This window comes from Mauremys mutica, chromosome 8, assembly GCF_020497125.1.
Source record: "Mauremys mutica isolate MM-2020 ecotype Southern chromosome 8, ASM2049712v1, whole genome shotgun sequence".
Lineage (NCBI taxonomy): Eukaryota > Metazoa > Chordata > Testudines > Geoemydidae > Mauremys > Mauremys mutica.
The window spans coordinates 96436201-96451538 of NC_059079.1; the positions used below are offsets into that span (position 1 = coordinate 96436201).

Here is a 15338-nt window from a genome sequence, read left to right on the forward strand (position 1 = left end):
AAGCAGCACTCTCTGGCATCCCTTCCAACACGGGCTGTGGGTATGAGAGACTGGCAAGCAATGCTGCACCGCTCCCAGCACACTAGGAGCACATTCCTGGCCTTCCACGAATGTACCCCTTTTCCAAAATAATTGCTCCATGTCTCTCCCTCTCTCTCCCCTCACTTCTCCTTTCTGCCAGGTGGGCTAAGGCCAACAGAACCTAGATCCCTAGGTGGAGAATGAGGGAGTTAAGTGTAGGATTTTTTAATAAATACCATATATCCCTCAGGTTCCCTTTGGCTTGCAGTCAGGCAGGTTAAATCAAGAGGCTTTTAAAGGAGGAAGCAAACAGGAAAAGACAAGACTCCTTAAAGGAGCAATGAGGAGAGCCTGGGCTTGGCTCCCACTAGGCTGGCATGGTTTTCTCTTCCCTAAAGCTTCTGAAAGTCTAGGATCAAAGAGGAACCTAAGCCGTAAAGCAGCTGGCCTCAGGAAGGAGGGGTGGAGGTGCCCAGGGAGCATCAGCAAGGGCACCCAGGCTGGCAAGGAGACACACAAAGAGGTCATGCTGCAAGCAGGACAGTCGCTCAACCCAGCCAGAGATGAGGGTGAGCTGGGATGAGGGGAAACTTACAACCGAATTCAAGAAAAGACTTGGGGCAAGTCTACACTACAAAATTAAGGTGACTAAGTTACATCGACATGCAGCCACCATAGCAATTAAATCGTTTTTGCATGTGCACACGATGCTCCTTGTGTCAGCGGGTGCGTCCTCACCAGGAGCGCTTGCACTGATTTAACCGTCGTTGTGAGGCATTGTGGGATGGCTTCTGAAAGGCAGCAACAGTCAAGCTAAGCAATGCAGTGTCCGCACTAACACTGCCTTCACCTAACTACATCACCCTAAGCGCTACGCTCCTCGCAGAGGTGGAGTTATTAAGTCGGTGTAGTGGGCAAGTTACATTGGTGGGAGTGACATTTTAGTGTAGACATTTACGGAGTTAGGTCTACATAAGCGGCCTGACGTGGACCTAACTCTGTAGTGCAGACCAGGTCTAAGTGTAGGTAAGGGGAAGCGTGTATAGAACTTTATTGTTTAACCCCTTTGCTCTGCGTACGACGTACCTTTGGGTGAAAGAATAAATCCTGCCTTGTTGTGAAGAAGCTGTTTCTGAGTCACTTTACGCAGGGGTTGTCACAAATCTCTGGAGCTAAAGGCCTTCAGGGGCCAAACTCAGTTGGGCCTGTTGGGTTAACCTGGTTGGGAAATAGGGAATGCTGCCACCCAGAGATCCAGTTCAAGAGTGGTTGGACCACAAGATTCTATCCTGAGGGAAGTGTAGGAAGCCACGGCCTGTCACCCAGGGAGTGCACTCACGGGGACAAAGAGGAGTCTGGAGCACAGCTCACCCTATAACCAATACACACTGAAATATCACCCCCCAGGATGGAGTCTTGTTCTCATTTTGCTTGTGAGCCTTGACTTTCTTCTTAACTGAGGCAATCCAGTTGGCTTAAACCCTTCCCATAAGGCAGTCTTCTAACAGCAAACAGCTGTGAGGCATCTCCCCTCTTTGACCACATCTCCCCGATTTACTCTAAACTACTCCTTCCTTGCACCACTGATTTTCTGTCTCTTTCACCTCTCCCTCCACACTTGCACCACTGGAGCTGCAAATAGGGTGACCAGACGTCCCGATCAAATCAGGACCGTCCTGATATTTAGGTGTTTGTCCCATGTCCCAATCGATCTTTGGTCGGGACACAATTTGTCCCGATATTTTCTTCCTCTCGTCTGGTCGCCCTTGTGTAACCTTACTACATTATTACATACAAACACAGCTCATTGTCACCCACAAAACAACCCTGGACGCTGGCAGGCCATATTAATGCATGGACTCACAGTCAAGCTGGCTACAGAGGCGGTGTAAAATACCCAACATTAAGGGGTGTGGAGGTAAATCTGCCTGGTATGTGTACGTGTTTAAATGATATGCCCCAGGAGAGGAAGGGTAGGGACGATAGCAGGAAAAACAACAAATGAGAGTGTAAGAAGGTGTGAGATAAACCAGAACCTCCATACTGTATCTTAGCAACCAACAGGAAAAAGGTCTCTCCTGCCACAACCTCACTCTCCCATTCTTTCAGCATTGTGCTACACTAATCTGCACCCACAAACAGCTGCTTACACTCTCCTTTAAGCCATCGCTGAATTGAGATCAGAATGCTCAAGTCATATTATTGCTATTTGTATTGCTACAATACAAGACTCACCCAACCGCTCAATATTTGTATTGCCACTGTACAAAAATCTCCCTCCCATCCAGTGTCTGTTAGACAGCACACTCACCCGCAGAAGGTGGGGTCAAGTCACGCACACACACCCATTTCTGATGCAGCTTTGTAGTGATACTTACCAGGCAACTGTGTAGCAGCAGAGTTGGAAAACCCAAGACACAGTAAACGGTGGTTGAGGCATGGAAGCCCCAGACTTTCCTATTCATGCTAAATTTCTCTGTTCTGCAACAAGAAAAATGTTACTAATCAGTGGAGTCTTTGAGATTGCAAGGACATGTCAACACAGAAAGACTCCCTCTAGCAGTGAAAACATCAGGAGTCTTCCTAAGTGTAACCTACTTGTTACAGCCCTGAACCAGGGTCCAAAGGACATGGGTTCTATCCCTCTCTCTACCACTAGGTGACCCTGGGCAAGTCACTTCACATGCCTCAGTTTCCCCATCTGTAAAAGGGGGGTGATGACACTGACCTCCTTTAGGGCTAAATGGAACGAATCACATAAAAGTGGCATTAGGCAACACAGCGTTGCTGGAAGTGTGATTTTTGAATGAGACGCAGAACTGAGGTTTTCACCTCCATTGGTAACTGCAGATCCATATAGCCCTTTCTCCCCCCAAAAAAGCAAGGGCCTACGCCTCTGTTTACATTGAGGCTTTTGGTCCAAACTTCCAGGATTAGCAGTGTTAAGATCCCTTCCCTAGTGTAGATGGAGTTTCAGCCGATGACAGGTTTTCTGCATCTCGTTGATTAGATTTCCTCCAAAAGTGACAGCTGACACAGCCTTGATAACACAGCGTTACCACTCCGTCTGCACTGGGCTTTCATTGTTAGCATTGCTCATATCAATTTAACTCAACTGCTGTTAGCAGCTACAGGGATTTTTCATAAAGTTCCCTAGCACAGACAAGGCCTCAGTGCCAAGGCTAAATTCCAGCTTGAGTAATTATATTCTGGCCTGCCGCCTGCATTCCCTTGCAGTTTCAGTGTGTGATCTTACTAGCCTAAGCACCTGACAACAGCTGCTGTGTGTTAATATCTATTGTGTTTCACCCCAGAGGTGGCTACGTTTCAGTGGTGGGTGAAGTGAACCCAACGTTGCTCATCAACACCTTCACCACCAGTTATCAACTTGATACTATGTATATTACCACCCACGGAATAGGAAATACGCGGCAGTCTCTCAGTGACAGCCATTGGTAACTGTTTGCCTTTTAACGATGAACAATACATAGTGCAGTGTATGCTGCTCCACCAACAAGTGCTCATCTTAGCCTCTCTAAATAAACTTTGGGTCAGGTCCTTCCTGCACCGAGATCCACACAGCATAAGAGTGCAGGATCTCGGTGTGCGGGGAGAGGGGAGAAGGGAGAAAGGGGCCATTGGACAATTGGTTATAGCTTCTCGTTTCTACAGACTGACCTCCACTGGCTGCAGCTTCAGCAGCTGTAGCTTATGTCAGCTTAGTTTGGTCCTAAGGGATGACTACACCAGCTGAAAATTGGTGGACCCCTCTACTGCTCCTGACATGCCCCCTACTCCAAGGAGGTGTGTCTGTGTGTGTGGGAAGAGGGTTGTTGAGGTCTGACCAGGATGCACTGGGGCAATTCCCAGCTTTGGCCAGATTCCAACTCTTTTGTACTGACAAACTTTTTTTTTTAAAGTGGGATTTTAATACAGTCTACAGAGTAATCACAACAGACCCCTTCCAGAGTGACACAGAAGGTTAAATCTGCTTTAAAATAAACTCCCCCTCTCTTGTAAATCAAGGAAAATACTATTTAGCATCTCTCCCTTTTCCTCTTCTCTCCTCTGGCCTTCAGCCAGCTGGAGCCTTTCAAGGCAAATTCAAGGGGTTTGCTATCAAAACACAGATAAATATTGTGTAGACGGAGAACAATTTATTAGAAAGGCTATATAAATAAGTCAAAGAAAAGAACATAAGAACAATGGTCCATCTAGCCCAGCATCCTGTCTTCAGGCAGTGGCCAATGCCAGAGGTCTTAGAGGGAATGAACAAAACGGGGCAATTTTAAGTGATCCATCTCCTCTTGTCCACTCCCAGCTTCAGTCAGTTGGAGTTTTAGGGACATCCAGAGCACAGGGTTGCATCCCTGACTATCTTGGTTGATGCACCTATCCTCCATGAACACAGTTATACTTTTGGCCTGCACAACATCCCAAGGCACTGACTTCCACAGATTGACTGTGCGTTGTGTGAAGAAGCACTTCCTTCAATACCAAATATAACTGACATTATTCAGTGCCAATACTAAAAAGGACATTTTCCCCACTGAAGATCTGTAATTTTTTTTTAAAAAGTTTAGTTTAATGCTAATCCTATGATCAGGAATTGTCTGAACTAACTAGCCTGCTAGAAATGAATTTGAAGGTGGGCTACCCTTATAATATTTTTATAGTTGAAAACGTGGCAAAAGTTTTGCAATTCATTAGTAGTTTTTCAAAATTTTATCAATTATTTTTGAAAATTGAAATGTTACATCCAGCTCCGCAGCTAGTCAAAAACTTTAAAAAAAATAAATCCTTATGAAAATGTAATTGAATTACTTTTGAGTCCCCCCCGCATCTAAAAATCAAAATTGAAAATAAAAAGAACAATTGAAATGTGCAGAATTCCAACAAGCTCTCGTGACTAATGAGAGATCAAACAGATTTTTCAGGACGGAGATTGTATTTGCATGTAGAGGAAGAATTCTGAAGTGCAGCCTGAAGCAATGGGGAAGGATTTTTTTTTAAACTGATTCCTTCAGGGTCTTCAAAGTGCTAATGAGTTCAAGGGTAAGATTTTCAAAAGTGTTTAAGTTACTTACAAGCCATAGGGGACGTCTATGCTACAGTGGTTACAGAGGCACAGCTATGGTGCTACAGCCATGACACTGTAGCGCTGATGCTTCCTACATCAGTGGAAGGGATTTTTCCTGTCAAAGTAGTTAATTCACCTCTTCTGTCCATCTAGCTGCATCTGCAGTGGGGATACAGGGCACACCATTTTCCAAATCCCTGAGCGATGTAGCTTGGTCCATCTAATGTTTAGATGTGGACCAGGCCTAAGGGTATGTGTCCTGTACCTATGCAGGCATAGTCTCTGTACATCGCCACAGCTATACCAGCAAAACCCCGTAGTGTAGACGCAGCTATTGGAACATCACTTTCCCAAACAACAGTAGGTAGGTTGACAGAAGCATTCTTCCATTGACATTGCTGTGTCTACACTGCAGGTTAGGTCAGCATAGCTATGACAGTGAAGGGGCTGTAACTATGTCTACCTAACTTAAGTGTAGACCAGGCCATAGTCCCATTTTCAAAAGTGACGAAGGTATTAGGGGCCAGGTTTTTAGGGGAATTTAGGCACCTCGTGCAATTTTCAAAAGCATCTAGGCACTGAACACACATTGAAATCAAGTCCCAGATCATTAAAAGACATATAGACACCTAACTTCTACTGATTTCAATAAAAGTTAGAAGCCAAAACTACTTTAAGGACTGAGCCTTAGGAATAAAGTCTCATAAAAAGTCAGTGGCACTTGGTACTTAAATGTCTAAGTCACATCTGAAAATGAGATGTAGGTTCTAAGTCACATCGGCTTTTTGGAAAATTTTATTCTTAATCCCCAGACCTTAAATAATACAAATACTCAAGCCATGTTCTGTAAAAATTGCATTTTTTCCTTCATGTACATGTCCATTTTATAAACTCAAGGTAGCTAGCAACAATTTTTTTTTTTTTTTGGCTGGAGGGAGTTGAACTGTGGAAGCAGATGGAGAATATAAACTTTTTAGTAATTAATTTGAAAAACACCTCAAGTTCCTGTTTTCAGAAGTAGCTTTTTTACAATGATTCAGCAGTTTACAATACAAAGATAAGTATCTCCAGATGCAGGCTCAGGAAAAGCATGAAAACCAACAATCATAATAAATTTTGCAAAGAACCCACAAACCCATATTCTGGAGGAGATGCTCTCCAAATGCAATGTTGAGGGCAAGCAATGTTTGCCTTTGTTAGGATTTCCAGTGGAGGCAATAATTCTAAGCATTCCTGGAACACTTTCCTCTCCTTGCCTGTCATTTGACAAAGCACATTAGAAACTCACACTTTCCTTAACTTTTAGTGTGATTGTTCTCCAAACCTCCCTCCAGCCCACCACAACCCCCAGCCCTTAGTATTCCTCTTCTCCTTTATCTCCCTACACAAACCGTGAGTGCAACACTCACCTAGAGTGTAGATACCAAAGCTATTCCATGGCTCAGCCAGCAGAAAGTGCTCTTGCTGGGGACTGATGGTCTTGGGGATAACCCACTGAAGTCAGGAGACTTAAGTTTTATTTCTAGTGTTGCCGTAGATATTTTGTGTGACCTTGGGCAAAGTTTTAAAAATTGCTTTAGATTCTGGGGGCCTGTATTTAAATGCTTAGGCCTGGTCTAATTTAAAAATTAGATTGACATAGCTGTGTTGTTATAATAACCATATTTCCATAAAGAATATGGGGTGTGATATGAATATGGTATAACTAAGAAATACTTTATGCAAGATGGGTCTTGTGAGGTATCATTGGAAAGGTTATAATTTACTGAATGTGTTTATCCACTTTGTATGCATGTATCATTTTTGTATCTAAAATGGGGAATACTGACCATATCTCTGTATTTCAAATGTGCTACGTTGGATGAGGCCAAACAATGTGAGTGGCTTATTGAAGAAATGCACACAAGCATAAGGATTACCCCAGGAACTGTGTGCAACAGACACCTCTCAGAGATAGCTCTACACAATGGGAACTCTTTGACCCAGGTCAGATAGCTCTATAGTATGGGAACTGTTTGACCCAAGTCACAGCAAAAAAGCTTTCCAGCAAGTGGGGGTGGGGGGGAAGATATGAAGGAAGAACAATGACAACATGGGGGTCGTCACTCTCCCTACAACAACACACCTGAGATCACCTGAGGAACAAAGACTGAACTGTGGGAAGTGATCGTCCCAGGCTGGAAGGATTTTTAGCTTGTGTAAGAAAACCTGGGAAAGCCAAGGCAACTTGTGCCTTAAGAATCTGCCAGCCTGTTTATCAGTCAGGGTGAGAATTTGCTAATTTGTATCCTACCGATCTAGTGCGTCAAGCTCAGTTTGCGGCTTTTGTTTATTCACTAAGGTAATCTGCTTTGTTCTGTTTGCTATCCCTTTAACCACTTAATCTCTCTTTTGTAGTTAATAAACTTTTTTGTTTATTATTAAACCCAGTTTATGTAATTTATAACTGGGGGTGAAGGAGTCATGCTCATCTCTCTTCACATTGAGAAAGAGAACAGATTTTTATCAGCTTGCGCTGTGCAGATTTTTCTATACAGTGCAAGACAGTATTATTTTGGTTTATCTCCTAAAATGGGTGGGCACGTGAGTGTTGGGGGAGTCCCCTCACACAGAGCTGACTTCAGTCTATGGCTGCAGCTGGGTGTGGCCCTACCTGTGTGTGTGTGCTGCAAGAAGCTGGAGAGCCTAATTTAGGAAAATAGGGAGTGGGAACCTAGGCTGGTGGAGCAGAAGAGGCTCAGTGAAATCCCAGTACATCAGGTGGCATCCCAGAAGCGGGACCCAACCCATCACAACAGCTACCTCACTCAAGGCTAGGAAAAAATGTTCACAGCCCTCAGTGATGTAGCGAGGTCGACCTAACCCACCATATAGATGCAGAATTCTTCCATTGACCTAGCTACTGTCTCTCAGAGAAGTGGATTGACTATATCAACAGAAAAAACCCCTTCCGTCAATGTAGGAAGTGTCTACACTATGGCACCACAGCTGTGCCACTGTACTGTAGACATACTTTAAGGCTAAAATATTCAGACAGGTGCCTAATGTTAGTCATCCACACCCATCTTTAGCCACCTAAATAAGTGGCCTGATTATTGGTGCTATTGAATACTCACAGCCCTGCTGAAGTTAACAGAAGCTTCTCAGCAGTTCTGAAATCAGGCCACTTATTTAGGGGCCTAAGTAAGGATTTAGGTGCTTGAGCTGAAGCATCCATATCTGAAAATGTTGGCCCCAAGACCTTATTTTCAGAAGGCCTGAACACAAATAGCTTACTGTTTTCAGCTGACGCTGTGCGTGATCAGCACTTCTGAATGGAAATGGGGTGTCTCAAGTGAGGCACCTAAAAACACTGACACCAAAAACTACTGATGAAACTCTAACCCCCCGTGTCTGAGCTCCCTCATTTGGAAAGATGAAATTATTATATACTCGCCCTTGCAGGAGTGCTGAGAGACACAATTCATTCTGACCTTGGTATCTGTGAAAGGACCATTCTGATCACCTAGTCTGACCTCCTGTATAACATGGGCCATAGAACGCCCCCAAATCATTCATGTTTTTAAAAGAGGGGCTGATATCATCATACGGAACATACTATACAATTGAAAAGTATTTTTATTATTATTTTAGAAGTAAGCAGCAGTCACCTTGTGACCTTCCACTTCCAACTCTCATCCCCCAGACTTGGGGAATAAGCAACCCAAAGCAACTCCCTAACCTGATTCAGGTAAGAAGAGAACCTATGCTAATTCCTAAGCTATGTAGCATTGGAAGCAGATGAAGCGCATCTATCATAACACGCAAAGGGCACAAGCAAAATGCAGATTCTTTTTGTGTCCTGCAAGATTCCCTTGAATATAGTGAAAGCACTTTAGCGTGGAGATAATGACGAGCCACACCACTATGATGGAGCATACATTGCTGACTCTAGTATTTGTAGTTTCTTATATTTGGATCAAAGCGGGACTGATTGCAAACTAAGTAGTGTGAAGGTTTTCAAATCCCCAGATTCTGTTTATGAACACACAGGCATTTTTACAGTGCTGGCAGCACTCCTTAGATAAACACATTCCTGGGACAGAGTCCATTTCATGAATACGGCAGGATCACTTCAAATACAGAAACAGACCGAGGGAGTCGTGCCACAACACACAGGCCACTTCAGTGGCCAACTTCTCACCTAGGAAATCCCACTTTTAGGCTTTTGCCGCAGTCGAAGTGAAAGCTGGCCACCCGCCTGGCACATCTGTGCAAAGTATTGCATCAGCACTTCCCACTAACAAGTGCAAGTTCATGACACTAGTTCCACATGTTTTCTCACACACCCAGTTTTACTGATAACCTAGCAACGTTACACCCATCAGGGGAGGGAAAGAGAGAGATTCTTCTTGTGAAGAACTAAAGATGTTTCTCATAGCAATGGTACATGAACACATTTTGCTGTGGTTAATTTAGAGAATCATCCTAGCTGACAGGTCTGTCACACAACAAGCACTACCATCATCTATAGGCATATCTCTGGGCCTCTGAAAGGACAGAGAAACTATCCCAGTAACAGTTAGGGGAAATAGCATATACCCCACATGAAGCAAATTAATAGTCACAATATAATATATGGAGCTATACCTATCTCATAGAACTGGAAGGGACCCTGAAACATCATTGAGTCCAGCCCCCTGCCTTCACTAGCAGGACCAAGTACTGATTTGTCCCCTAGGTCCCTAAGTAGCCCCCTCAAGGATTAAACTCACAACCCTGGGTTTAGCAGGCCAATGCTCAAACCACTGAGCTATCCCTCTCCCCAAACATTAGATTAGCTATGTATCAAACACACACAGTAGTTGTACCAGCAAGGTATAACATGCCTAGAACTGAGTGGCCATTTGACTGTTGTTTGTTTTGCATTGTCTCATGTCTAAACACCAATGCACGCTGCTCACATGAGCAACCCTGGAGTGGATAGGCCTGGATCCCAAACCCACGGAAGGAAATAAAAAGACTCCTATTGACTTCAATGGGCTTCAGGTTGGATCTTGCCTGAAACTGGGGCCCTTCAGCTGTAAATGGGACCATTTGTTTCTGTAAAGGTTTCACAGCAATTTGGGGTGTTGCGAAACCAACATGTGACAATGATTTACATCCCGATTTTACTTTCTATACAATTTTTATGGGGTGATGGGAGCTGCACCATAGGTAAGAGTGAACTGGGCTATTATAAACTAGTGTGGAATGCGCTCTAGAGTCTACATATTCATATAGTGTTTGTTCAAATCAACTACATTGTCAAGAAATTAATAAAAATAAGCTACTGCTTATCTAGAACCCATTCAATAGGGCTAGGCATTTCAGAGGAGCTAGGCAGCCAGCCCCCACTGATAGCCAATGTGATGTGATATTGTCTTGTGCACCCATTGCTGGTTTTGCATCAGTCCGCTTTCTTGTCATCACTACCAGCGCACTAATTAGAAAGTCAACAAAAGAAGCTATATTGGCTTAAAGTCCTTTGGAAACACAGGGAACTAGACACCACAGAAACAAATGGAAACAGGCCATATTCTGCACACACGCACGCGCACACAGTTTCAATTTTCAAAGAGGAGTTCACACAGATAATGGAGAACACAAAATGTAAAATCTCTTTAGCAGGCCTGACAAAACCCTGCATCCAAGTGTCTCTAACCTTGGAAGAAGTTCTTATCTAGAGCCAAGTGTTGCAGATCTGACAAAGCAGTAGTTTTCACCTGACTTTATTTCCCTCTCCAGCTACTAAGGTAGCCAATCAGTGCCGTACGAAGACATACATTCCATTAGGATTTAAAAAACAAAACACTTAGGGCTAGATTCCCAAAAGGACTTAGGCACCTGTCACTTTTGGTGCCTAAATCCCAGAATTCACAAAAATGCAGCTCAGCTGCCAACAAACACTGTAGGTGCCTAAACTTGCTCAGTGCATATATTTTTGCTGTAAAGTTTGCTTGGCTCCCAAGTTTCTGCCTTTGAGCATTCTTACTGCAGCTCCACACCAGGTGTCCAGACACCTAAGACCCAGTGTGATGCACAAACAGGGGGAAGATAGGAGTTCCTCCACCTGCTTCCTCCACCTGCAGGGCTCAATCCCATAGGCGTGCTCAGAGCTCACCTTTAGATCTAGCCCCAAGAGGGGAACATACACAAAACAGCTGAAGGAGATAGAGGAGTAGGAGGTTCTCCCTCATAAACTTTTAGCCCAGTTGTTAAGGTTCTCACTAGGGTGACCAGGTGTCTGGTTGTAGACTGGAACACCCGGTCAAAAAGGGATCCTGGTGGCTTTGTCAGCACTGCTGACCGGGCCATTGACTGTCCAGTTGGCCACGCTGCCAATCTGTGGGTCAGGCACATCCAGCACGTCCGGCTCCTAGCCTTAGGGGCAGCCAGGGGGTCTCCTCATCCCACCCCCCGCACTCCCATTGCCCCATAATTGCATCCATCCCTGTTCCAACCCCCCTGCACTCCCATCCCCCTCACTGCATCCCTCTCCATCCCACATCACTGCATCCCTCCCTGTTCCAATCCCCCTGCACTCCCATCCCGTCATTGCATTCCTCCCTGTCCCAATCCCCCCACACTCCTCCGCCCCAACTCCCCACATCCCCATCCCCCTCACTGCATCCCTCCCCATCCCACCCTCCTGTACCCCCATACCCCCGTCATTGTCTCTCTCTCTCTGTCCCAACCCCCGCACCTCCATCTCCCTCACTGCATCCCTCCTCCATCTCATCCTGCCCCCCACACTACCCATCCCATCCCTGTACCCCTTACAGTGCTCTCCCACCCATCTGCTCCACCTCCCAGAGCTACCACCCCCATGTCCCTCATCTCACAGCCCTGCACCCCATTCACCTCCATACACTGTTGCACTCCCATTATGTCCCTATACATACCTGTGCCCCTCACATTCTCATGCACCTATAGCCTTCTGCCTCCCCCTGCAGCCCCATCCACCCCATATAGCCCCCCACACCTCTCCTCTCTCTTTCACTGCCCCCTCTCACCCCCACCTTGTTATCGTCGTTAGCCTCTTTCCCTCCCCATCCTCTCTCCTTCACTCCCACCCCATCTTCCGCTCCAGCCCCCCCCTCCTCCCTTCCCGGCTGGGTGATTTAGGCAGCCCCTGGAAAAGTGTATGAAAAAGCGTCTCTGTGTAGGCAAGTGTGTGCATGCATGCATTGTATGTGTGTAAGAGACTGTGTGTCTTTGTGTAGGGAGATGTGCGTATTGCTGCATGGGTGTATACCTGTGTGAATAAAATGTGCCTTCTAACTCTGACTTTTATTCCTTTTGCTGGCTTGCAAAATTGATGACATAAAATGTGTGTGTATTCATTTCATAACAAGTTTTTAAAGGAGAAGGGAACTCTAAAAGAAACGTATTATTTCTTAAAAAGTGAATGTTGTTGACTACTAATTGCAGAAGGGCCAATATATCATACATTTATCCCCACCTTTGTCTAGCTACATTATAAACTCTTTGGTACAGACTTTCTTTTTATTTGTATGTCCAGTACCTACCACCCTGGAGCCCCGATCTTAGTTGCGGTCTCTAGGCACTAAACAACAGTTGTAATATTAAATAATGTTGAAATATATGTGTTAGTGCGTGCTAGATGTGTACACATGAATACATGTGTGTATCTGCATGTAGGTGTGGGAGTCAGTTTCTACAGATTTATTTATATAGGTATCTGGACAGGTGCATTTCAGTAGTGGTTCTCTATGGATTTATATTTAGGCTTCAGGAGTGGGCCTTTAATGGACCCATTGCAGCTGTGATAATATGTGGTCCTAATTCCACACATAAAATTACAATAATTTTAGTGAACAAAAAACATGGAGCTGGTCATGGAAAATGGGAAGAGGGGTGGGAAAGAAACATGGAAACCTTTGTGAAAATTTCATTTTTTTAAAAAATTACCCTTTTTGCCTATTTTGCTGCGAGCTCTAGCATCCGGTAACAAATAAAACCTGAACTTAGCATAGTACATCTGTCAAAACAATAAATATGCCCGTTTGGGTCTTGCAGTGAAAATGAGCACGTGAGAGAGGGTGGGGGAGAGCAAGTGACAGAGGGAGAGGGATGGAGTGAGCAGGGGCGGGGCCTCAGGGAAGGGGCGGGGCAGTGGGCGGGGATAGGGTGTTCAGTTTTCTGGAATTAGAAACTTGGCAACCCTAGTTCTCACCTGGGATACAGGAGACCCTAGTTCAACTGTCCATCCCTCCCCCACAAAGGGAAGAAGGAATTTGACCCGGGATCTGCCACCTCTCCGATGAGTTCCCTAAACACTGAGCTATGGGCTATTCTGTGGGGTTCCCTCAGTCTCTCCTGTTGAAACTACTTTGGATAAAGAAAGACTGAATGATTAGGCCAGAGGGAGAGAGAAAGCATGATAATGACTCTGGAACCTGGTGGTTAGAGCACTCACCTGGGTGATCCAGGATCCAGTCCCTCTGTTCCAATGACTCTTAAAAATTATTTATTCAGTGTAACAGCATACACAGGAGAGAATGAGGAAGCCCCACCTCAGAATATCCTGTAGTCCCGTGATTAGGGCACACACTGGGGAGGTGGCAGATACCAGTTCAAATCCCTTCTCTCCCTCAGGTGTCCTGCATCCCAGGTGAGAACCCTAGCCACTGAGCTAAAAGCTAGGAGGGTCCCGCCCCACCTCCTCCTTGTTAAAACAGCATATACACCTAACACCAAGAGAAGGTTTGCAGCTGAGAATCCCAAACACAGGGAGGTGCCTCCCTGCACACCGGAGTTAGGCACCTATCTCTGAGAGGGGTGGGTCTTAGCATAACCCCCTCAACTTGGCTTCTCCCACTGGCTGGTTTAGGTGAGGAGCTGCCTAGCATGCTGGCTTTTGTGAATCCCATTCCGAGGCACCTCTCTCCCCCTTTATGCTATAGGCTTTGTGAATCAGAGTGATTTTCTAAGTACCTAAAAGTTAGGCATGCCAAGGCCCAGTGTCACTGCACCTCAGTTCCTCTGGGAATCTAGCCCTTAGAGCAGGGGCGGGCAAACTTTTTGGCCCGAGGGCCGCATTTGGTTTCCAAAATTGTATAGAGGGCCAGGCGTGCCCCGGCCACTGCCCCGTATCCGACCCCCCCTCCCAATCCCCTGACGGCCCCCCTGGGACTCCTGCCCCATCCAACCACCCCTTATCCATGTCCCCTGACTGCCCCTGGAAACCTTGCCCCTGACTGCCCCCCCCGCCTCCCCATCCAACCCCCCTCTCCTTTCTGACTGCCCCCCTGGGACTCCTGCCCCCATTCAACCCCCCTGTTCCCCGCCCTCTGAGTGCCCTGACCCCTATCCACACCCCCACCCCCTGACCACCACCCTGAACTCTCCTGCCCTCTATCCAACCCCCCCTCCCATTCCCTGCCCCCTTACTGCGCTGCCTCGAGCACCGGTGACTGGCAGCGCTACAGCCGTGCCACCCAGAGTAGCAGGATAGGCAGCCATCCCACCACGCAGCACAGAGCACTGGGTCAGGCCAGGCTCTGTAGCTGCACTGCCCCAGGAGCTTGCCGCCCAGAGCATTGCACCAGCGGCGGGGCGAGCTGAGGCTGCAGGGGAAGGAGAACAGTGCGGGAGGGGCCGGGGGTGAGCCTCCTGGGGCAGGAGCTCAGGGGCCGGGCAGGAGGGTCCCACGGGCCGGATGTGGCCCACTGGCCATAGTTTGCCCACCTCTGCCTTAGAGGATATGAAACCCTCCTGCTTCAGGGTACAAGCCAACCACTAGCTAATAAGGGTCAGGAAGAAACTTTCCTTATAGGCAGAATATTTCATAACTGCCTACTGCAGGGTTTCCTGCCTCTTCCCCTGAAGCAGCTGGTACTGGCTGCTACAGATAGGATACTGGACAAGAAGGACCATTATTCTGATCCAGCCTGGCAATTCTCACATTGCAAGATAAATTGGATAGATGTTTATGTGTCCATCTCCCTGCCCTCCCATAATGATATCTTTTGCAATGTTACATAACATCCTGCCTGGCCAGTACTTACTCTCAAAAGTAGACCCACTATGCTCACCCCATGAGTAAAGGATCCATAATCTAGCTCTCTATTAATAGCCAAGGATTTAGTATGTCAGTTCTCATTGCTTTGGGCACGGCGTCCCTCCTTTTATATAGTTAATTGATACTCCTTACCCACACATTCCTACTGTCACTGTATTTTTTAAAGGGATG

At 46.1% G+C, this 15338-nt stretch overlaps 1 long non-coding RNA gene across 3 annotated transcripts in view; it reads right to left on the minus strand.

Moving 5' to 3' along the window:
- LOC123375472 overlaps positions 1-15338 on the minus strand; it is a 79799-nt gene that overhangs the window by 30688 nt on the left and 33773 nt on the right. For 2 of the 3 annotated variants that reach the window (XR_006581467.1, XR_006581466.1), the window contains exon 2: positions 2400-2502. The exons of the other annotated variant lie outside the window; for it this stretch is intronic. This is a non-coding gene — a long non-coding RNA (uncharacterized LOC123375472). The remainder of the gene's footprint in view (positions 1-2399; positions 2503-15338) is intronic. 3 annotated transcript variants of the gene reach the window in all.